The following is a 22,921-nucleotide window of genomic DNA, read 5'->3' on the forward strand; positions in this document are numbered from 1 at the left end:
CTAGGTGGTTTGCCCCTGTCTGTGTCCCCGGTGTAGGAAATAGAAAGAAGAAATTGGGAAGAGCTCTGGAGGTAGTATTCAGTGTTGGATAGTGAACTTTTTCTCCACTTCAACTGGGAAGAGAATGTGTTAAATGGCAAAACAGTTTCCCTAAGTGTTAAACTGCAGCGTACAGATATGCCAGAGCCAGAGAGTAAACAGTGTGGATTGTACATGAATAGATGTGGAGCCCCCTCTTGGAATCTCTTCTAAATATCTGCAGTCTCTAAGATAGAGAGGTCTCAAGTAGGAGGAAGAGAGAGTTCCCAGGATAGGGCCAGCTCCTGAAGAAAATAAAGATTAACGATAGGTCTCAAGCTCCAGGTTGGCAAGAGTCGAACCTTCCTGACCAGGAATGCCCCTACTTGATCCATGGATCCGAGAGCAATGCTCATTCAAGAAGTACTTACTGAGCACTTCCTCTGTTCCACGTCCTGTATTAGGGATGGGAAGAGCAGGGTAGAGAAGGACAGGTAGGATTCTTGCCCTCCAGCACAACAGGACAGAGTCTCCACGTGGTGAGGCCATTGTAAGTCTTGTGTCGATGGTATCGATGATTCTATGAAACAGGAAGCTGAGGTTGAGAACGTTATGTGACTTGCCTAGAAGTTGGGTTCATCAGTTAGCTAATCATTCGTGCGTCTAGGAGCCTGAAGTCAAGTCTGCTGGTGCATCTCATGATTCCATTGGGGGAGGCAGGAGGCTCCAGGTTGATACCGAGCCTAAACCAGAAGCTCCGATCCAGCTTCTAAGAGGAACTCTACTGGAGATAGAAGACTATGTCATCGGATGCTTACCTAGATTGTATTAATAAATGTGATACATTGTTTCCTTTTGGTGATTGCTTTTTTTTACAAGGAGACTTCCTCAACTGGAAGAGGGGACGAGTGAAGGATGCTGGTACCCAAATACTGTTCTGTAACCCAACACTGTTCTTTTATACTCAAGAAAAATGAAGGCCGACTGTGATAACTTCAACAAAACGCACGAAATGTGGGCAATCTTTTATTTTTACAAAACACACAGAGAATAAAATTTTGAAGAGCCCACCTTTTAAAATTTTCCCAGGGCTCCTCAGCTCCCCTCCTTTAGCTCAGATGACAGAGCTCAGGAGATCATCGCTCTTAACCACTTCATCCAGGACTCTACAATTCATGCTAATTGATACTGAAAATTAGCCTCTACAACGTAAATGAGCAAGCCGCCCCTTCCTCCTGGCTCCCCCCATGGTGGGATTTCTTCCCCTTGCCTCATCTTTCAGACAGCCCTGGAAACATTGGTGCAAACAGCTGCATCCTCACCCCCAGATGGCCAGTTGTGAATGTCACGTCCTTCATTCCCTACAGGACCACAGGAGGGTCACAGTGGAGTCATTCCCTGAATGTTTGTGTTTGTCTACTTCGGTAACAGGGGCCCCAGCAGGACAGAGAGTGTGAAATAGATCCTTGGGTCCAGGCCATGTGCCATTCTTTATTTACAGGGCAGATCTTTTCTGTTAGTCTCCAGGTAGAGCTCTGTGCGGAGCTGACACAAGCACATGTGCTCTAAGGCATGATATGGCTTATTGCTAAGATAAATCACATGGGAGGATTCGTTAGAGAATTAATTTTCTGTTTGCAGAGATCCATGGCTATGGGAACACTTTGACAGGAAATCCATCTTACCTTCTAACTTGGTAAAAATTCCCATAACTTCTATTTTGGATGGCAAAATTAAGTTTCTCTTAAATTAAAGGCCATATTGTCATCTTCTTTTCTGTTACCCACACTTACTCCACTGCTCTGAGCTTCAGATTATTTTGGAAAAGCTTGTTCCGTGGACAGATGGATGAGTGGTTATCTCCCACTTACTGAGGACCACTGATGTGCTAGGCACTACCATTTCATTTAATATTAAAACTCCTTGAAGTAAATATAATCTAGTCTCACTTTATATAGAAGAAAATAAAGCCCATTTTTGAACAGAGGTCTATTTGACCCCGAGATTATTAAACCCCTACTACACTGGTTGATGGATGGTCTGATGATGTGGAATCAACACTTGCTTTTTGAGTGCTTCCTGTGTTCAGAGCCCTGGAGGTTCCAGGGGGAGGTAGACAGGAAGGAAAAACAGAACCATTGTGTCTTAGAGGAGACCACAAGACGCGGATGGAAGAGTGGGTCCAGAGATTTATGTGCTTCCCCGTATCCTCACTGAGAATGAGAGAGAGATTGATTTGTTGTATGTTGCTGTATGACCTTTCATATTTCTTACAGCTACACAAGTTGATGAAACGTTGAACAGATTAGAGTGGAGGAGGGACACATTTCCAAGATGTAGCAAACTTTCTGAATAAGGGCCAGAGTGAGGCAGTCCTTTGGGGGGCTCACTCTTCCTTAAAAGACATTCCGCATTCAAGAGGGCTTGCTTTTTACACAGAGGTATCTAGGCCGGAATTGGCCATGAGAGTCCCCTGGTGGGAAAGGCTGCACACACGGATCAGGAGCTCTCTGTTCCAGAAGCATAAGTCAACCTTCTCCTGGAGGCAGAAGGCCTGGCGGGGGAGAGAAGGGGAGAGGAGCCCAAAAGTGAAGCCCAGTGATCTCTCCAAAAACCAGGTGGACTGTTGTGTAGTAAAACCCCATCATTCATCATCCTGGATCTTGGAGGACCCTTGGGGCAGGGTGGGAGTGAAGAAGCAGAAAATACAGAATCTTTGAGATTGTAGCTCCTATATTCTATTTCCGCAGAGCCTTGGACGTTCCTTGACACTTAGTAAATTTGTTGGTTGAGTGAAGGAATGCGTTAACCCGTTCTTGAAGAATGAATCAGCGAGTCTGAGGTTCAGTGGTGAATAGCCTAAAACACACGTGGCCGTGGTTTGGAAAGTTTGTTTGGTTTCATATAAAAGGAGTGGCTGCTGTAGAAGCTTCTGCTTCAGGCTTTAGAGCTTCAGGATTGTCCCATCTTTCCACTCTGCCATCTCTTGCATGGTTTCATCCCTTGGGTCCCCCAGGGTCCACAGTCTGCACTGGGCTCCCATTCTAGTCATTACACCCAAGGTCCAGGCATTAAGAAGGAGGAAGAGGGAAGGGCGGAAAGAAACTTACAGCTGCACTGGCTCCTTCGAAAGAATTTTCTCAGAATCTCCACCTAACAAGTCATGTTCCCTTTCTGCAAGGAGTCTGGGAAAGGTAGCTCATTTAGCCTGGCTCATCGCCACTTCCAATGACAGAGGAAGGAAGAAGATGAGAATAGATACCAGCCAGGCGACTAGTGATCTTTGACGCCCAGAGTCTTTGGTAGGTAAAAGTAAAACAAACAAATGGTTAGAAAACAACACAAGTCAGCTCAGGTAGAGGGCCAGGTGACATAGGTCCACCTCTGAGGGAGGCACAGGGGAGAGCCCATGGCCTCAGGTAGCAGCCTCCTTCTGCAGTTCTGGCTCTGAGACCACGGAGACAAAAATCTCTCTGAGGCCTTAGTTTTCTTGTCCATAAAATGGACTAATGCTAAAGGTGACATCACGAGGTGTTGGGAGGCCTGAAAGAAAGACAGGTACCAGTGCTTGTCGTCTTTCTTTTTTCTTTTCTTTTCTTTTCTTTTCTTTTCTTTTCTTTTCTTTCTTTTCTTTTCTTTTCTTTTCTTTTCTTTTCTTCTTTTCTTTTTTCTTTTCTTTTCTTTTCTTCTTTTCTTTTTTCTTTTCTTTCTTTCTTTCTTTCTTTCTTTCTTTCTTCTTTCTTTCTTTCTTTTTTCTTTCTTTCTTTCTTTCTTTCTTTCTTTCTTTCTTTCTTTCTTTCTTTTTCTTTCTCTTTCTTTCTTCTTTCTTTCTTTCTTTCTTTCTTTCTTTCTTTTTTTAAGATTTTATTTATTTATTGAGAGAGAGCACAAGTCATAGGAGAAGCAGAGGGAGAGTGACAAGCAGACTCTGTACTCGGTGCAGAGACCGAGGTGGGACTTGATCTCAATACCCTGAGATCATGACCTGAGCTGAGAATCGACACCGAGCCCACTGAGCCACCCAGGCACCACCCCTGCCAGTACTTTTCAGTTGGAAGGTCTGTATGAACGCAGCCTCCACAGGTGTTCAGAGGATGGTGATTGTGCCCAGACGTGATTCCCTGTGACCGATTTCACCGCCTTCGACGCTATTTGTGCCACACATTTCATTATTCAGTCTTCCCTAGTTCTTCCAGAGTCTCATCAAGGGAAGTTGTTCTCAGTGAGGTTGTCAGGGATCTCCTTGAGCATGGAGATCACCGGGACGCACCATTCCCAGAGACGTCTGTGTGGCCAAGAGTGCCCCTGTAAGAGAAGGGGCCCGAGGACAGCGAGGCCCTGGATGGTGTTGCCAGCCCTCACCTGGGAGACCTTGTGGCTGCCTGGTGCTGTCGACCAGGATAGGAAGGCAGGGTGCAAAATAGGAGCTGGGAGGGCTGGTGAGTTCTCCCTGGGGCATGTTGAGTTTGAAGGGTTAGTGGTACATGTAAGCAGAGGAGGAAAAAATAAATAACGAATACAAGAGCTGCTGACTCAATGACACAGTATGTCTGGAGGTGACAGTGCTATGGGGGAGGGGGAGCTTGGAAAGAAGCACTGGACCTTTGGGAGGGTGGTCTGGGCATTTTCTGGAACTCAGGGACAGCTGGGCTGGGGATGTTTGCTGGATGTTTACGTCTAGGCTGGTGGTGGGTAGAGGGATGCATGGAGGTAAAGGCTGCAGAGAGTTATGTCAGGCGAGAAGAGGTCTCAAAGTGACACCCGTGTTTCAGGAATCTCCCAAAGTTGAAGAGCCTGGGGACAATCCAGAGGGCTGGGTGGAGCCGGGAGCACTCAGGTTCCAAGGAGCTATGAGATCTGAGGAAGAAGCATTCAGTCCAGTCAAATAGAACCAGGGAGAACCCATGACCAGCGTCAGCCGAGCACTACGTGGGCACAAGGAGGCCTTCATGCAGAATCTCGGTGCTTTCTCTGTGCAGAATCGCACGCAGTCAAGGGTCTGGGCTCTGGGATCACAGCCTGAGGTCAGATCCCAGCTGGGGGGCTAGTGATGTGGGGTGTCTTAACCTTTTTTTTGCACTGAAGCTTCCTCTCCTGTAAGGATCCTCTCACACCTACCCCACAGGGCTGCTGTGAGGACGAAATCAGGTAATTGGGCGCATTAAGTAATGCATGTCAAACACCATGACTAAGAACATTACCGAGGAGAGCATCCCCTCCTGCCCTTCCCACACCTGCCACAGAAGAGCCCCCCATTCTCCTCCCAGTAAGCACCTGGCTGTTGCATGCTGTGGTCCTGGGTCAGGCAGGCCTGGGGAGGAGGTTGCTGGTCCCATCACCAGGGAATGGAGGGGACGAGCTCTGCTCCCAGGAGCAGCCCCTCTCAGTCCACCCTTACTCAGCAGGCTCCACGCTAGGCCCTGAGGGCTTGAGCCAAGGGAGGCACCAGGCCACCTACAATCTGTAGGCCAGAGGGCACCAGCATTGCCAGGACCTGGGACACTGGGGGATGCACACAGAACCTCAAGGGAAGGAAGCAAGCCTTATATTTGGGGAAGTCGGGTAAGGCACCAGGGTGCCATTGGCATCAGACCTGGGCCGTGGAAGGAGTAGGAATTCACCTCGTGGGGAAAGGAGTGAGGGTGGCCATGCAGACCGTGGTCTGTGTCAGGACGTAAGTCTGACGTGGCTGCTGTAGGTCATAGGCTGGGGTGCTGGGAGAGGGTCAGAGGGATGGAAGGGACTTTGTGGGAGAAAATCGCCCTTCCCTCTTCCTTCTGCTCCCTCCCTAGTGCTTCTGGGGAACAAAGGTCATCACAATGGCTGAGAACCCGAAGTCTTAGAGCTGTGCATCTGGTTGATGGAATCACCCCTTCACCTAACACCAGAAGAAACTGAGGCATGCGGCTGGGACCTGACATGCTAACACGTGGCAGAGCATCTCTGGAAAACCTTCTTGTGGAATCTTCTAGAACGCCAGCAGGGTCCTCCAAGTCCAGAGGGAAGCATACTGGAGCACCCTCTGTTATTCTCACAGTGCTCCAGAGAGGCCGCAGGCCTCAGAGGATCTTGACCTTGCACGGAGCCTTCCCATCTCACCACCACGTGTTCTGACCCCCGTCCACCTTCTCTGTGTCTCACGGTCAAAGTGCTCATGAGCTTTTCAGAGACGGAAATGTGGGAGGGGTGGGTCGAGGAGGAGTGCAGATCGGAGTACAAATATACCATGTTTTGTGCACAGATGCATTCTGGAAATTTGTGTGTCAATCTGGTTTTTTTTTTTTTTTCTTTCTTTCTTTTTTTTTTTCGAATTCAATAGAATCTTAAAGAGATGAGAGGGAGTTGTCATTTAATGGAGTTCAAACCTGCCTCTTTTTATCAAGTGAAGGGTCCTTTTGTAATGCAAATAACGTCTCCCTTCGGTGAGCAACGTTTCTGTCTTGGCTTTCTTTAAACGAGACACACCCCAGTGGGGCAAAATGTGGGGCTTACACGCAGCATTTTCGATGTAGGCGAGCGTCCACCCCTGCCTTTGTTGTCACCACTTGCTTTGGTGGTCTTTGTTTATATCAGGAATTATTCTGGCCACTGGAGGGCCCTCCAGATATAGAATGACTGGAGAATCCCAAATGTGCTCCGGAGCCCAGACTTCAGCTCACACCCAGATTTTTGAGCATGCAGCATTTCTTGCAAATCGGATTTAACTGGGGGGAGTAGCAATAGCATTGATGTTTCTTTTATTTAGGAATTTAAGCATAAAAGAAACCTCTATTTAAAAGAGCAGCTTTTGGATTATAGTCTATTTGGAGCTGGAAAGGAGGTGCTAATCTTGTATGTGGAGAGTGATCTTGCAGAATTCAGCACAGCTTAGGAGAGCAGAGCTTTGAACAAAGGTTACTTCTCTGTGTGAAGAGAATCACACCGCGATAGACAGAGTGAAGTGGGGCGATAGAATTTATTTTTATAATGACGAAAAGGGAGTTTACATAGGACTCGAAGACTAGTTTGGAAGGCTGGCATCTTACACCCAGTACAGCACAAAGTCACTACTGTTTATTTTCCTGCCACCTCTTTTGTCCTGCAGTTCTCCTGCCCTCCTGTGTGAGTCTAGTTCTGTGATTTTTATTTTGCTGAATGTGGACAACACACCCTAACTTCTGAGTTCAAAGACATCAGTGCAGCACGAAAAGCCCCACGTCCGGCCCCCACTGGCTCAAAACACCGACCTGTTGCAAGGCCAGGTGGAAATGAGAGAAGCGGTGTTGGAGAAAGAGTCCTGGGGAGACATATGGGCCAGGGACCAGATTTCCTCAGTTGGTAAAACAAAGAAAATTCATCAGAACTCTCCAGGGCAGATCCATGTCAAGGCAGAGGAAGATGAAGTCTCCTGTTCTAATCTTTCAAGGCCCAAAACAAAAACTGAAGTTGACTGTATTGATTTGCATGGTTCCCCTGAACTAGGGATTCTCCAGCACCAGAGCAGGGCAGCTGCAGGTGACTGGCCAACTTGCAGGCAGCTTTGAGGATTACATGCTAACAATGGAAGAACAGATGTGGGCACTGGGGGGGGGTGGGGGGGTGGGGGAGACATAGCTAGTGCGTGGCCAAATCCCTAAGGACTGAGCTGGTTCTCGTACTATTTGTCCAGTTGTAGGATGGGAATAGATCTTTGCTTTCTGACGCATCCTTTCCATGGTAGTCTGCTCCTCGTACCCACCCAGAGGGCAGTTCTTGCTCTCCTTTGCAGGTCAAACAGAAGAACAGGAAGGATTGGGCTCCAACAGAGAATCTCAGTTTCCCTTTGAACTTGGGAGTTTATAGGTAAGGGGCGGGGCGGGGGGTGGGCAAAAATAAGCAGACGGACTGACTTCAGTTCCAATTAGTAGACTTCTCCGAGAACCTCCCAAGTGGGCAGCAGAGAGTTGAGGTTGTGTTCAGCAGAGGAGGTTCGCCAAGGGGAGGTATAGGGGCTTCATGAGGTCAGCCAGCCTGGACCTCTCCCTCCCTATGACCAAAGTTCTTTCTCCTTTAGATTAACCCTTCATGGCCCATGAGTTTTTGGGAAACACTGTTCCTGAGGGTCTATCATCTTAAAATCGTGCTTCTGACCCAGGGATGACCACACCTGGGAGTGGAGAGTAGGACCCACCCAATTCTGGTCTTGGGTAATGGGATGCAGTTGGGACCGTCCCCTAGTGGTGATTGCCTCCTGGCAGAGAAGGACCTGAACTTTCAGGCGGCGGCGGGGACGGAGGGGAAGTCTGAAGCAGGTTGAGTAAAAGCACTTATTTAGGGGATTCGATTATACAGGGGGCGACAGGGAAAAGAGACTTCTCAGCATGGCCCACCCCCCCGGGCCCCCAAAACACCGAGAAAGGGCTGGGATCAGGGTCTGGAACCCTCTCTCTCTCTGTGCCTCTGAACTCACAGCCGTCATTGTCTCCAACACTCACTTGACATTCAACATACATTTTCCTCTGACATATTTGTATTGTTTTTTAAACTGTATGACAAATAGTTGTGCTGAGTGAGTGCCGGGCACCTAGCAGGCAGGCAGTAAATATTTGCTGAACATTGAAAGAATGCGGTGGCTTGGCTGTCAGTATGGCTCCTATTCAGAATCCATCCCCAGCGCCCCATTCACACGGGGCTGGGTGGATCTCCTGTGAAAGGGTTGGCCAAGCCCCTGCCTGACCAGAATGGTCTCTTTGAATACTGGAACATTCTCAGCCATGCTGAGTAAAAGCCACCAGTGCAGGAAAGAGGGATGGCTGCAGGGAGGTGGGGGGTGGGGGGTGGGGGGTGGGTGGGGGGGAGGAAGCGCAGCTGGGAGTTTTCGTTAGGGACGCGGTGCGGCTTCTTTGTTCTGCTAGATTTCAGCCAGAAGGAACAGCAAATTTTACTGTCTGCAAACCACCGACGAGCTGCTCCCTCCGCCTTTACCTCCGTGCTTCCCAACCTGGAAATTCATTTGCTGCTTCTCCCTCCTCCTCCTCCTCCTCCTCCTCCTCCTCGGCCCCAGAGCAGTCCCCAGGGACAAAGCTCTTTGTTGCAAACACCCGAGCCAATGCGGAACTGCACAGTCCCCAGGGCAAAACCGGGGCCGTCGTGCAGGGAGAGCGCGCCGGCCGGGGCAGGGCCCCCCCACCTGTTGCGCGCTCCGTCCCCGGGGTGAGCGGCTGCCCGCATGGTGCTGGGGACGCTCGTCGCTCCCCCGCGGGCTCGGCAGGTGGCGCTGCTGAGCAGGGCCCCCCCCCCATCCCTCCCTCCCTCCATCCCTCCCTCCATCCCTCCCTCCATCCCCCCGCCCGCCCCTCCCGCGGCCAGAGCCTCGCTGGGTCTAAAGCGAAAACAGATGTTTTCATCATTTCTGGAGCTGGCATGTGACTCGCAGTGCGGCGGTGCGTCGCCGCGGCCCAGAGTCGCGAGCTCTCTTCGTCGCCCGCAAAATAGAGATTCTCACTCCAACGAGCCTTCCTCCTCCTCCTCCTCCTCCTCCTCCTCCTCCTCCTCCTCCTCCTCCACCTCCTCCTCCTCCTCCTCCGACACCTGACCTGTTCAATCCGAGGGGGCACGTGTTTTAGAGGAGCTGCGGCTGCAGCCGCCTTTGTAGGTAGCCAGGCCTGGCTCTGCAATGGGGAGGTTGTCCTTTTTTTTTTTTTTTTTTTTTTTAATCCCAGAGAAAAGCCAGGGCAGCCAGACTAAGCTATCTTTACACCGAGGGCTGGGGAGAGGCGCTAGCTTTTTAAAATAGCCCAGGTCTGGCTGGCTGGCTGGCGAACGCGTCTGCGTGGGAGCCCGCGCGTCCCTAACAAAACAGGAAGGCCGGGCGGGCGGCGCGCCCTGTTCCCCGCGCCCTCGGCAGGTGGCAGCATCGGCCCGCCCTGGCCTCTGCCGCCGGCCAGCCCCGGAGCGGGGCCCTTTTACTTTCGGTGGCCTCAAAATTATTAGTTCCAGATGAGTTCTTGCAATTGTAATATTTGGTTTAACCCAATCTGCCGATTGCGTCAGCACACGTTCAAATACAGCCGTCTGAAGCAGACATCAGAGGCATGTTTCAGGGGGGGTGTCAACATTCCTTACCCTTTGAAAGAATTAAGGGGGAAAAAAAGGGGGGGAGTTTGATTCAGCCTTAAAAAAAAAAAAAAAAAAGAAGGGTGAGCCTGCATGGGGCTGCGGTGCCCAAGAGGGAGCAGAGCAGAGGGGAAATTCAGGGAAGGCGTAACAATAGAACTTTGTGGGCCAAAGCCTGCTAGAGTGGAACTGGATTTATTTGTTGAACTAGGAAGGGACCTCTGGGCTCTTTGAACGTTAGAGCAAATAAGCAAGACTGGTGGGCATTTGGTTTTCTAAGCGAAGAGACCCTCAAGTCACACAGCTGCTATTATCACACACAGGACACACACACACACACACACACACACACACACACACGGCCTGTCCCAGCTGGGCCTCTGCGTGCACTTGGCCCGGCAGCTCCCGGAGGGCGCCGGTTGGGACAGGCTGCTCTATTTTAACCCACAGCTTGAGGGGCACCCCGAGTTTCCATGCTGAGGATGCAGGCCAGGTTTCCTAAGGACATCAGCTCAAGGCCCCCCCGGGGGACCCAGTTGGAAGACGGAGGCCCTCCTTAGGACTCCCAGCCAGTGGGCCTGCTGGAACCTGCAAGTGTCCTATCAGTCACCCTGCTACTTGCCACTGGGGGAGCTGGGGACCCGCTCGGAGGGTCTCGGGGTTTTACAGCTGTGTCCACTGAGGCTAAAAGACCCTCTGACCCTGGGACGCAGCAGCAAGACACGCAGACAGTCCAGGAATCTGCTCTAATGGCCAGATGAGAGAAGGCATCTGGCTCCCTCCCTGAGGTGCAGGGATGGGGTTTTGAGGGGGCACTCTCCGTCAGGCAGCCCCTGCCTGCACCCCACTCTTAAGCCTGAGCTCAGTGCTCCCAGCACCTCTCTCAAGGTTGCAGACGGCCGCCTGCCAGCCCAGCCCGGGAACGACGGGGAGCCCGGCCGTCTCCCTGCAGGCCTCTGACTTGACATGGTGCTGATCAAAAGCCGGCACCCGGCTGGCAGATGCTTCCAGTCCTGCGAGTGGGGAGCCGGTGGCTGGCGCTGGCGGCAGGAGGCAGGCTGAGTGGCCATCTTGTGGGCCGTGTTGGGCCCTGGCCACCGCCCCCCCAGGCCACCCCACTGCCTGCTGGCTGTGCTCAGGGATCCAAGCCTCCTGCTGTTCTCCTCTCAGCTGGGAAGCTGCACGCGTCCTCACAGGTTGCTGGGCAGGCGCTGGCTGGCAGCGGTGGGACACAGGGGTGCTCAGTGTGGGGAGATCAGCAAAGCGACAAGCGAGCACAGTACTCCCCTTACACGGGGAATCATTAGGCAACTTCAATATTCCTTCTAGAGGCCACACTGACTTTTAGTCCCTTTTGAGAAACAGCTTTGCAGATCCTGTAATCCAGAGGATCTTAACCCTGCCTACTTAGGAATCACCTGGGTCCCACCCCAGAGCTGTCGAAATCAGAAGGGAAATGAGGGGAGGCATAGGCATCATAGTTTCAGATCGCCGTTCCCCCAACCAGATGACTATAATGTATATTCAGAAGAAAAAGAAAAAAAATCACTACAATTCTATTTCAACTTTTCTCATTTTACGGATGAGAGTCCTAAGAGTTAAGGGGTTAAGGGTTCAGCCAAGGCCACACAAGTTCAAGTCTGAGCCTAGAATTTCTGTATGAGGCCTCTGGCTCCTCTGTGACGATCGAGATTTTCCTCTGTCTGCATTAGTGCCTGAGCCAGCCTCCTCTTCCACGAACTCGCTTTTCCCCGCACTGTGTGAACTCTCCAACAACCACACACCTGTGTTTCTGTTGCTACAAGAAATATGGAAAAAAACAAATGCTTCCTGAGGAATTTTCAGGTTTTCTGGCTTAAATGAATGCTTATACCCAGGCGGTTAGAAATGAGGACCACCCCTCACCGATTTGCCTCATTTATCACTTCGGTTTCCAAAAGGGATTCACACCTGCAAATGCCCCTCCTGGTGAGAACTGGCCCGAAATGATCTGTTTTTATGGGTGAAGCAAGTGGGTCCTATTAGGGCTCACTGACGTGTTTAGGGTAAAATAGGTGGCAGAGGCAAAGTGAGCGTGGGGCATCTTTCCTCTAAGCCCCTAAGCCCTGAGGTCAATGGCTTACTCTTGCCGAGTTCAAGTACTGCTCAAGGGACTGTTTGCTTCGTGGTCTCTTCTCACAGGGGGCAACCGGCACCCTCTGAAATAACTCCATCTGGTGCAGGCCAGGGACCGTCACTGGCTCATCCATATGACATAAGTTTTCTGAGAAGTGGCTTGTCTTACTTTGAGATGTTTGATGCTTGAAAATTGAGTGAACTACCATACCTCATTGGAAACCAGGGAGACCAAGAGCCCAGGTATTGTCATGGTGACCAGGAACCTTGAAAGGAAGCAGAATAGGGAGTGAGGGGCAGACGTTCCCCATGGGACCATGAAGGAGCTACTGCACTTTTCTAGGAGCTCCCTCCCCCTGAAAAGCCAGGCGGGGAGTGGGTGGGGGATAGATGTGATCTCTGAGGTCTCTTCCAGCTTTGACTTTCCATTAGGCAATGAGTCCGTGCTGTCTGGAACCTTCCCATCTTCAGCTGGATATGAGGGACCAGATTCTTTTCTCTCCCTAAGTTAATTACCCCTGAACCATTTCCCTGGTGGCCTAAGGACTGGCTCATGGATTAAAGTGGAAATCTGGAGATGGACAGTTACAGAAAGATAGCGACTCAGTCCCCTACTCATGGCCTGGTAATTTCACCAAGGATACTTGCTCTATGTCTCTCCAGTAGAATTCTGTTCCTTCTTGAAGGAGCTTCCTAGGGCTCTTGCATCACTGGGGTTTGTTTGTCCACTTACCCATTTCTTCCATCATTCAACATTTATTAAGTACTTACTATGTTAAAAAAAAAAAAAAAAGATGCGAAAGAAAGGCTCATACTCAGGAGCAAGTCTTCCAGATGAAGAGAGACCAAAGAAGCATTGTAATTAAATACAATGTGTGAACCTTGACTGGATTCTAGTTCCAAGGACAAAAAAGCCATAAAAGACACACTTGAGACAACTAGAGAAATCTGCATGTGGACTTTATAATGGGATTACTGGTAATTCGTAGACGTGATCATGATATTGTGATTTAATGGGAGCAAGTCCTTTCATTAGAGGCATGCTGAAGTATTTAAGGATGAATGTCATGTTTACAACTTACCTTCAAATGATTCAGGAACAAACAAACAAACAGACACAAATGTGCCAGGATGTTAGTGATGAATGAATCTAGGATGGAGTATTTTGGTGTTCATTGGCTAGTTATTCGACTATTCTGTAGATAAAACATTTTCAAAAGAGAAAGCAAGACAATGGGACACCTGGGTGGCTCAAATGGTTGAGCGACTGCCTTTGGCTCAAGTCATGATCCTGGGGTCCTGGGATCGAGTCTCACATGGAGTTCCCTGCAGGGAGCCTACTTCTCTCTTGTCTATGTCTCTGCCTCTCTCTGTGTCTCTCATGAATAAAAATCTAAAAAAATAAAATAGAAAGCAAGACAAAAAAAGAAGTATCTCTATCCTCAAGGAGCTTACCACTTATTCTTTACCAAAAAGGGCAAAAAGACATGTGAATCACTGTGTTTAATCAGAGGCAGAGCAGAAAGGATGGCCAGTGGAGGTATAAGTAACAAATCTTGGGAGCTCAGAATACGGAATGGCTCATCTTCCCTGGGTATTGGTGATGGTGAGGGATGTCTTCCTGGGCATTTGAGTTAGGCATAGAAATATGTGTACTATTTAAATAGAAAAAAGGCAAGGCAAAAAGGCTGACTGAGGGGGAAAATAGAAGCAAAGCATAAGCCTGAGGTTGTTTGGGGGAATAAGGATTAGGCCAGAGGAACTGGAAGAGAGTAGGTGGGTGAAGGGATGCACTAGGATTTAAAGACTGGTTGATGTCTGATGATTGGTGGCCTTGACTGCCGTAGGAAACAAATTCAAACTCTGGCCTTCTCAAAATGAGGTCAACCAGATGTATACTTTATTCTGTATTCACAGCTGTCTGCTGTATAACCACCGTCACTCAGTTATCTAATTAGTGAATTTTCTATGGCCAACTCCTGCGAATTCTTCAAAACCAGTATACATGACCCTTCTCTTAAGTTTTCCTCAACCTCTGCAGAGAGATCTAGGTGCCCTGGCCATTTCCATCCTGTTCCTGAAAAACTCACACTCATTGCCCCCGCTGTGGGGAGAACGTATGGCCAGTCTCGACAACAGCCAGTTCTGACTATTTTCTTTAGAATTAACACACTGCTCCTTATTCTTATCCTCATCCTCATCCTTATTCTTATCCTCATGCTCAGTTCCCTGTACTTGTCTGCTTGCCAGGGTACCAACCAGTGTTCTTGGGGTTCTTTGGTTTGTTCATGTTGGCTTGGTTTGCTGGCTCCGGGGGTCAGGACTACAGGAAAGTGGCCTGGCTTCTGGCTCGGTCATGCCAGGGACCTACCTCAGCTCGCCAGTGCAGAAGACAAGAGCATTCCTCCCTCCACATTGTCAGAGCAAATCTGCATGCCTCTGCCATGTACTTATCATACGGTGGTGAGAGTATTGTCTTTGTCCATTTCCCCTACTGGATGACGAGTTCCTAGAGGGCAAGCACCTTGTCTGAGTCAGCTTTGAGTCTCCAGGACTTAGCACACTCCTTGCTGCTTAGTAGGTGCTCAGTAAATGCTTGTTGAACTGAGTGGATAAATGAATGGGCAGAAGGAGAGGTGTCTTTCGTTAGCATCCATTTAGCTTTCTGCACCATTAGCTCCTTATTTGAGTGCATAATTGAGAATTGACTAGTTGTGTAGAAACCAAGAGCCATAAATAGGTCACAGAGAGTCTATCTTATTGAAGTTTCATCTCCGTGTTTATTTGTATTAGTGTGAATTTTAAATATGGCTCTCTAAGATAGTGAGAGTCTCTAGTGGGAAGCTGTTTATCCGATGCATGTAAAAGAGATCAACTCTGCCTTTGAAATCGCAGTGGGATTTCAAAATGTATCAACACAGAGCTTGGGAAAGGAGTTGAGTCATAAACCATAATAATCAGACTTCGCTCCTACATGTGGCCCTTTTCACTAGCAGATCCGGCAAATACGCAGCAAATACTGATTTGATCAAAAGATTGCTAGAATAGTCTTCCTGTCCGGTCTGTACGGCGAACACATTCTCATCACATCTGCAGGGGCATGGCCGTATGACCTCAGTTTCACACACCAGTAAACTGTGTGCAGAGAGTCAAAGGCACCAACTTCAGAACACAAAGCAGTTTCCACGAAGAGCCCAGGCCAGGAACCATAGGGTCTGTTCTGATCACTAAATAACTCTCCTTAGTCCATATAACAGATGGCGGGTAATTGTGTTGGCTTGTGTGTTTTGTCCTGGCAGTGTTTCCTTGATTACTGTTTTCAAAATATTCTCTCTGTCCCTGTCCGCGCCCCCCCCCAGGCCCCACCCCCTCTCGCTGAAGGATGGGAGATGAGTCTCTAGTTGCCTTCATAATTCAGGACCCAGCTGACCACGTTTGAGAGGTTCTTGTAGAAAATAAAAAATTTCATGCTAAACCAAATAGCAGCTTAAATCCCACGTAGGGAAGCTTGAAGTGGCTTTGGCGATGGGATTCCACTGACAAAGAATGGGTACCTAGTGACCTGACTGGCCACAGGGACTCAGCCCTATGATAGAGAAGGCTTCTTATCTTTTTATTCCACCTCCTTAAACCAGAAGCACAAGAATCCTCCCCCTACCAATGACTAAGTCTGTGACCAAAGAATCACATGTCACACCCTCCTCTGAGCACTATTCATAGAACGTTTTTGGCTCATTTCAATTCAGTGAGACTCAGTGATTATTTATTGAGCAACTCTCATGAATAAGACACTGCACCAGGTGCTATAAAGGCATGATCTTATATGTTACACATGGATCCTTCTCCTCAAAGCTTTGTGGATCTATATCCCATCTCTATCCTAATTCTTGTAGGACCACAGAACTGATATCATCCACAGATTCTATTAGATACATTGGCATAGAGGGAGATCCCAGGAGACAGCAGCATGGGTAGGGTGAGGGAGATTATATTCAGTTGAGTGTCTTCAATGAAAATCATTATGCAAAAGAATAGTCCAGGGGTGCCTGAGTGGCTCAGTCAGTTAAGCACCCAACTCTTGATTTCAGCTCAAATCATGATCTCAGGGTCATGAGATTGAGCCCTGTGTTGGGCTCCGCACTGGGTGTGCAGCCTGCTTAAGATCCTCTCTCACCCCTGCTTATGTGCACACTCTCTCTCTTAAGAAGAAAAAGAATAGTAGTCTGGTTGTAAATTCAATTTCCCAAGATCCATCCCCTTAGAAATATCATCTCTAAATTATCTGGCCTCAAAAACAGCCATCCTTCTGCCTACCATTCAGAGGGCTGATAATAGGAAGGCTAGAAATGGTCCATTTTCATTATTTTGGGACATTCCTCTTCCCACGACTCTGGTGCCAACAGTCCACAGCCATCCGAATGGAGAGTTGGAACCGTGGGCACTGGGTGAAGACCTACCACAAGAGAGACGGATAAGCAGGATTTTCAAAGTGGCTGAAAGAAAATGCTAGTAAGCTTTTCTCTATGAGAACTCAGGCACCCTTGACAAAAGGGAGTGATAAAAGTTGATTTTTCTTAAGTTTTCCAGAGTTCTTTCCTGCAGGGGCTCTTTCTTGAGTTATGGTGACACTAGAAATTTCTGTGTTTTGTGTTGTAATGAGGAGGCTTCCCCAAAGCCACTTCTTTCCACTATGAATTAGTACTGGTTGCATCACTTGCTTGTTGTTCGAAGAAGGAATAACAGCTCTTTCAGTGGGAGGATTAAGGATTTAAGGATTAAGTAAAACAATGACTGTTAAAGCGTTCTCTAAGCTCTTAACCACTGCAGCAATGATAGCCGTCATGGTTATAGTCACCCTCACCCTCAAAGAGCTTACAGTCATGCGAGAAGGCCGTGACACGCACCTGTGAAACACACATAGTACGTGACTAAACACTCAATGTCCCAGTGCCATCTGTCGGGACCCCAAGGTGCCAGCGTCCTCTGTGAGTACCGCAATGCTCCGATGACTCACATAAGTTCCCCAATGCCCGGTACACTCTATAAATACCCTAATGCCTAGTGTCCCTACAAGTGCCCTAATGTCCAGTCCCCTCTGTGAGTACCCCAATGCCCTGGTGTCTTTTGCACTACTCCATTGCCCAGTGCTCTCTTAGTGGTTTGACCTAACCCGTATTCCTTCTTCCAACATAAAAATGGGGCAATAAACGAAGCTGCCTCGCACCTTTCAATGATTTAATGGTTTTTGAAGAGTGCCAAAATATCCTTCCTGCCAACTCAGCCACATAAAGGTATTCCCTGAGCATTGTTCCCACCACTTTTCACCTCCTGCTGCTCCACTAAGCCCCTGGACAATCCCTTTGCTCTGGCCAGGTTGGGTTGCCTTAGTTTTCAGCAAACCTAGCTTGCCCTGTTTCATCTCTACATCTTTGCCGATGGTGGGCCCTTCCTTTCTGTCCTTACCCTTCACTGTGTTATTGACTCACTTTTCTCTGTATGTTTAATCTAAATCTTGTATTCCCATGACAACCAGCACAGGGACACTGCACATGGTATGTGTTTGATAAATATTTATTGGATGAAGGGTTAATTTTGTTCTCTATATTATATTCGAAAAGATTTCATAAAAGGATTAGCTATATGAGGCACTGTGCCAGGTGTCCTACCGAGATAATCACATGAAGGATTCCTGTCCCTAAGTAGCTTAACATCTAAAACTGTTAAACAGATATAAACACTCACTTATAGCAGCCAATGACCTGGGTTCTTACCCTGAAATCTATTGACAATCGCCTCTCCCTGTGAAACTCCTGGAATCCTGTGGGAAATGGTTGTGCATGTGCATATTCTGGGGGTAGGGGTCACGACCCCTGCGGAGAGTTAGAAGGGAAGAGGTGGTGAGGAAGCCCACAAATTCTGAATTTGATTCTGGATTTATTGATGGACTGGATGAAGAGCATTAGAGTAGGAACAGAAGAAAAAAGTTTTTGGGTTTTCTATTTGAGCAATTGGGTGGAAGTCCTGCCCAGTACTGAGGGAGTGATGGTTTGGTGAGGGAGGTGGAGGCAGCCTTGGGGAGAGGGAAATTAATGGGTGAATAGGGAGTGGGCTTGGGGTATCTATCAGGCATCCATGCACAGATGCCGGTGAGCAGTTGTATGTACGAAAGGGAGCTCAAGGGAGGAGTCTGGAGGGCTGGAGATAGAAATTTGGGAACTGTCTGTGTAGATGGTGCCAAAGCTACAGGGCTCAGATATCACCCAAGGGAGCAGAGGACCACAGAAGGATCCTGGGACTTCTTGAAATGTAGAGAAATGGAGGAGGAGGATCTGGCCCTGGAAACTCAGATGGAGAAACCACCGACTTTGGAGGAAACCCAGGTGAGCGTGGTATCCTCGAAGCTTAGGGACGACGGTGTTCAGAGAAAATCAGTGGTCAGCCACGTGAAGTTCCTCTCTCAGAACTCCATCACCTTTTACGTACCGGTTTACGTGTCTGTCCCTCTGACTAGAGGAACTTCTCCAGTGCAGCGATCACGTCTTAATTATTTAGAATTATTTTAGAATCAGTGGGGTATAGCACCAAGCTGGGCACAGAACTGGTACTTGCTCATTATGTAATGAATGGAAAAAAAAAAATCTCAAAGGCCGTGCAGGAGAGTAAAATGCCCTGAAAACAGAGACCTCTAAGACTGAGATTGGGATTGTTTCTAACACACGTAGGGGACGGGTAGGAGCGGGTGTGGCATGACATATCTCCATACAGCAGGAGGCAGGACACTTGCATTGCCATGTCAGAGAGCTAGAGCTTTGGTGGGACACTTAACCAGCAATGTCATTTGTGCACAAGGGCACTTGGCTGGGAATGCGCCTGCCCTTCTACCTCCGCCATCTGCTTCACTAATTCCCAGCCCACTGGCTCCAGTGTCACTTACCTCTTAATTACCAGCCTTGGCTCCCACCTGGCTTGAGAGACCAGCTTCGCTTCCCTGTTGCATTTTAAGCAGTGACCCGATGAACCCAGCTCTCCTGGCTGCGATCTGCCTTTGGCCAGTCCATCCCCTCTGAGATGTCCCGCACTTGACCTTCTAGGGGTTCAGAGCAGCCTGACATCTTGGTGGCCCTGGAGGCTCTCAGCTAGTTCCGTCCACCCAGGGGCAATGCCGCATGAGACCAACTGGCAGATAGAGGCCCTGAGAGTAACTGGCACAAGGTAAAACCAATCAAGAGGGCAGCTGAGAGATGCCCGGGACCGGTGGCATAATGTACCATACGTGGACCTTCCAAGTCGGGATGAGGGTGATTGCCCGGATCCTGGATATTCTGTACAACATTCTCACATCCTGGAAAGGATCCCAGTTTAGGTAGTTTATTGCACTCCAATGATGTCTATTCTTGAGCCAGCAAGAAAATAACATTTCCCCATTGCATCCCTTAGTAAGGGAGAAGGAAAGAGCGGGGAGTCTTTTTCTTCCGCCCTCTTTGCAGATGGCAACGGAGACATAAAAATGATGAGTCTGGGACTTGAACCTGGCTCTTCAGATGCCCACCACAGGTTCTCTGAGAATGGGGGGAGTCACGTGTGATTCCTGGTTCGTCCTTCTGGGATGGAGGTGGCAGTAGATGGCACTGTGATGGGGACCCAGCCAGGTCTCTACCCATCTGGTGCACATCAGAATCTTTAGAGTGGGCACAAAAGGGGCAGAGGGGTGCTTTACAGAAACATAGTCATTATACTTTCATGTTTAGAAATTGAATGCTTATATTATAAACCACTTAGCAAAAGCCCTAACGAAAGCTTGGCTAATGAGGCATGGGTTAAAAAACATTGAAAACCAGTGTCCACCCATCTCTTTTGTCCTCTATCTCCACTGGAGAACGATGGTCTCTGGAGCTGGGGCAGCCACCGCACAGCTCAGCCATCCTCTTTCTGTGCCCCGGCCAGTCACAGCGTCAGAAGCACCACTGGAGGAATCAGCCATCCCTGGGGCTCTTACTGCCAACCTGTGGTCTCAGATGGAGTGCATTCTGGCAAACTGGTAAACCGAGGCTGGCCCTTCATTTAATCACCAGGTCTTACTAAGCACACGCCTAGTGCTGTGCTGGGTCCTTTGGCTGGCAGAGAAAGCCCACAAAGAGCATGCGTTCGAGGTGAGGAGTCAAAATACCAGGCTTGAAGTTGGATTGAGTAGCATTAAACAATGAGACACGCTTACAAAAAAGAAGAATTCTGTACATTATTCAATCAGCATTTGAATATTAAATGTCTCCTATGTGCTAAATCCCCTGTATCAAGGGTTGAAAAGGTGGTGGCGGTTTACAGTCAGGATAAGCTAGGCTATACTCAAGGAAAGGCAGTCCTCAAATCCCAGAGCTTTTTTTTTTTTTTTTTTTTTTTTGTCTATTTATCCATGAGAGACACACAGAGAGAGGCAGAGACACAGGCAGAGGAAGAAGCAGGCTCCCTGTGGGGAGCCCGATGCGGGATTCGATCCCAGGACCCTGGGATCACACTCAACCACCAAGCCACCCAGGCGTCCCTCCAAATTCCAGAGCTTTCACACAACACTGGTTTATTTCTTGCTCAGTGACACATCCAACGAGGGTGGCGAGGAGTTGTCCATCCCACACATTCACACATTCAATGCACATATTGATGATGGAAGCTTTCCATATTGGAGTTGTACCTTCTGGGGACATGTGACCAGTGAAGTTTCCAAAGAAGGGAAGAGAAGGATGGATGGCCACACTGGCTTTTGTCCCTCAGCCCAGAAGTGACATCCGTCACTCCTGCTGATAATATGTTGACCCGAACTAGTCATATGACCCTAAAGTCATGCAAGGGAAGCTGGAAAATAGAGGACCCATGAAATATTTGATGAACACTAGCAGCTTCTGCCATAAGTGGGGAGCAGATGTAAAAGATAGAGCCCCTACCCCCTAATCACTGAGCAGAACCGTGATGGAAAGCAGACGGTGCTACCCAGCATCGGGAAGATGCAGACCAAGCGCTGACAAAGTTTAGGGACCGGACAGCTTTTGGGGGCTGAATCCAGGATAGGACCTTGGAGAACATGGCATCTGCATGGGGCCCGGGGACTCGTGGGTTTCCTAGACTTCACAAACAATGGCTGTTCGTGGAAAAACGAAGTAGAGTAGTGAGTAGTTAGCTGGAGGGCAGGATCCGGGACAAGGCAAAATAATATTAATGACAATTGTTAACGAGAAACACTTCCTGAGCACCAAGTGAGGGCAGGCGCAGTTCTAAGTGCTTCGCATACATTAACTCTTTCAATCACCTCGACAACCCTTTGCTGCAATGGAGGCTGGAAGAAGTGAGGTCATTGGCCAACCACTCAGAAGGGTCACGGAGCTGGGGTTCCCAGCTGGGCTGTCCAGCTCCAGACCCGGTGCCGTTGACCACCGGTGGGAGAAATAGGCCAGGGCCAGACTCCAGAGGGCTATGAACACCAGGCTAAGGAATCCGGACGTTTACCTTGAAGCGGGGGTTGTGGTTGAAGGGTTTCAAGCAGGGGAATGACGTCATTAGGTTTGCAATGAGATCACAAACGTCCCGGGGCCTGCGCGTGGGGATCAGAGAGAAGGAGGTGGAAGGCTTGGTAGAGAAAGGACCCGAAGCTGAGTTCCGAGAGGTGAGGGGACCGGGGCCCGTGGGAGAGGAATAAAGGCCATTCCAGGCCGGGGACGGTGACGGGAGATGCAGAAGAGGCAAATGTGTAGGTTTGCCTGAATGATTCGGAGTAGGTTTCCTGGGGTGCCGACCAAAGGGGAGCGATTTTAAAGTCAGGCCAAGGAGTTCCATTTAGTAGGAAGGAAAGAGACACCGACTGCTTTGAAGACACAGCCGCAGAATGTGTGAAGAGGAGCCTCTTTGCCCTTGGATGTCCTCAATCTAACTCTAGTCACAGGCCCCAACACACCTGGCATTTCAAAGCCTGGGGGCATTTTCAAAGTCAACCCGAAAGGCCCCTTGTCATTCTTCCAAAAGATCTCTGCACTACGAGCAATAAAATAATTGAAGTCAGGTTGTTGTTTTTTTTTTCTTCTTTCTTTCTTTCTTTCTTTCTTTCTTTCTTTCTTTCTTTCTTTCTTTCTTTCTTTCTTCTTTCTTTCTTTCTTTCTTTCTTTCTTCTTTCTTTTTCTTTCTTTCTTTTTTCTTTTTTTTTATTTTTACAAGAGCCATTACAAAGGTGTGAAATATTAGACACTTACGCATCTGTGAATAGGATTGGAGGCTAAAACGTGTGAGTTCCCGTCTCAGCTAATGAACCGGAATATGGTTTTAATTTTTGAACTGCAAAAATGTTCTGCCTTTTTTGATCGTCCCTGCAGAAGACTCCGTATTTTAATAATTCAGTGCAGCCTAATTACTTTAATTAATCACCTTCTTTTCAGAGATGTCAGTGGGCTTCCTTATTTTCTTGCTACTGTAGGTACTGTTGGGAGTTTTAAGAAATTCAAAAAATAATACGTGTAAGAACACAGGTTAACCCTTTCGTGAGGTCTGAGATGCGTGTCCCCGCCCTTAGAGCGCTCCGTCATTCTCAAATGGTGGGTGAGGGTACACCCCAAACTCCTGTCTCTTTTGTCTCGTCTCATTCCTCGCCTGTGACCGGTTAACAAAACTATCTCTGGTCATTCTGTGCCTTAAAAACTGCTGTCTGGAGACAAAAGTAAAATGCTATTTAGAGCGA

Source organism: Canis lupus, chromosome 3, assembly GCF_048164855.1.
Source record: "Canis lupus baileyi chromosome 3, mCanLup2.hap1, whole genome shotgun sequence".
Classification (NCBI taxonomy): domain Eukaryota; kingdom Metazoa; phylum Chordata; class Mammalia; order Carnivora; family Canidae; genus Canis; species Canis lupus.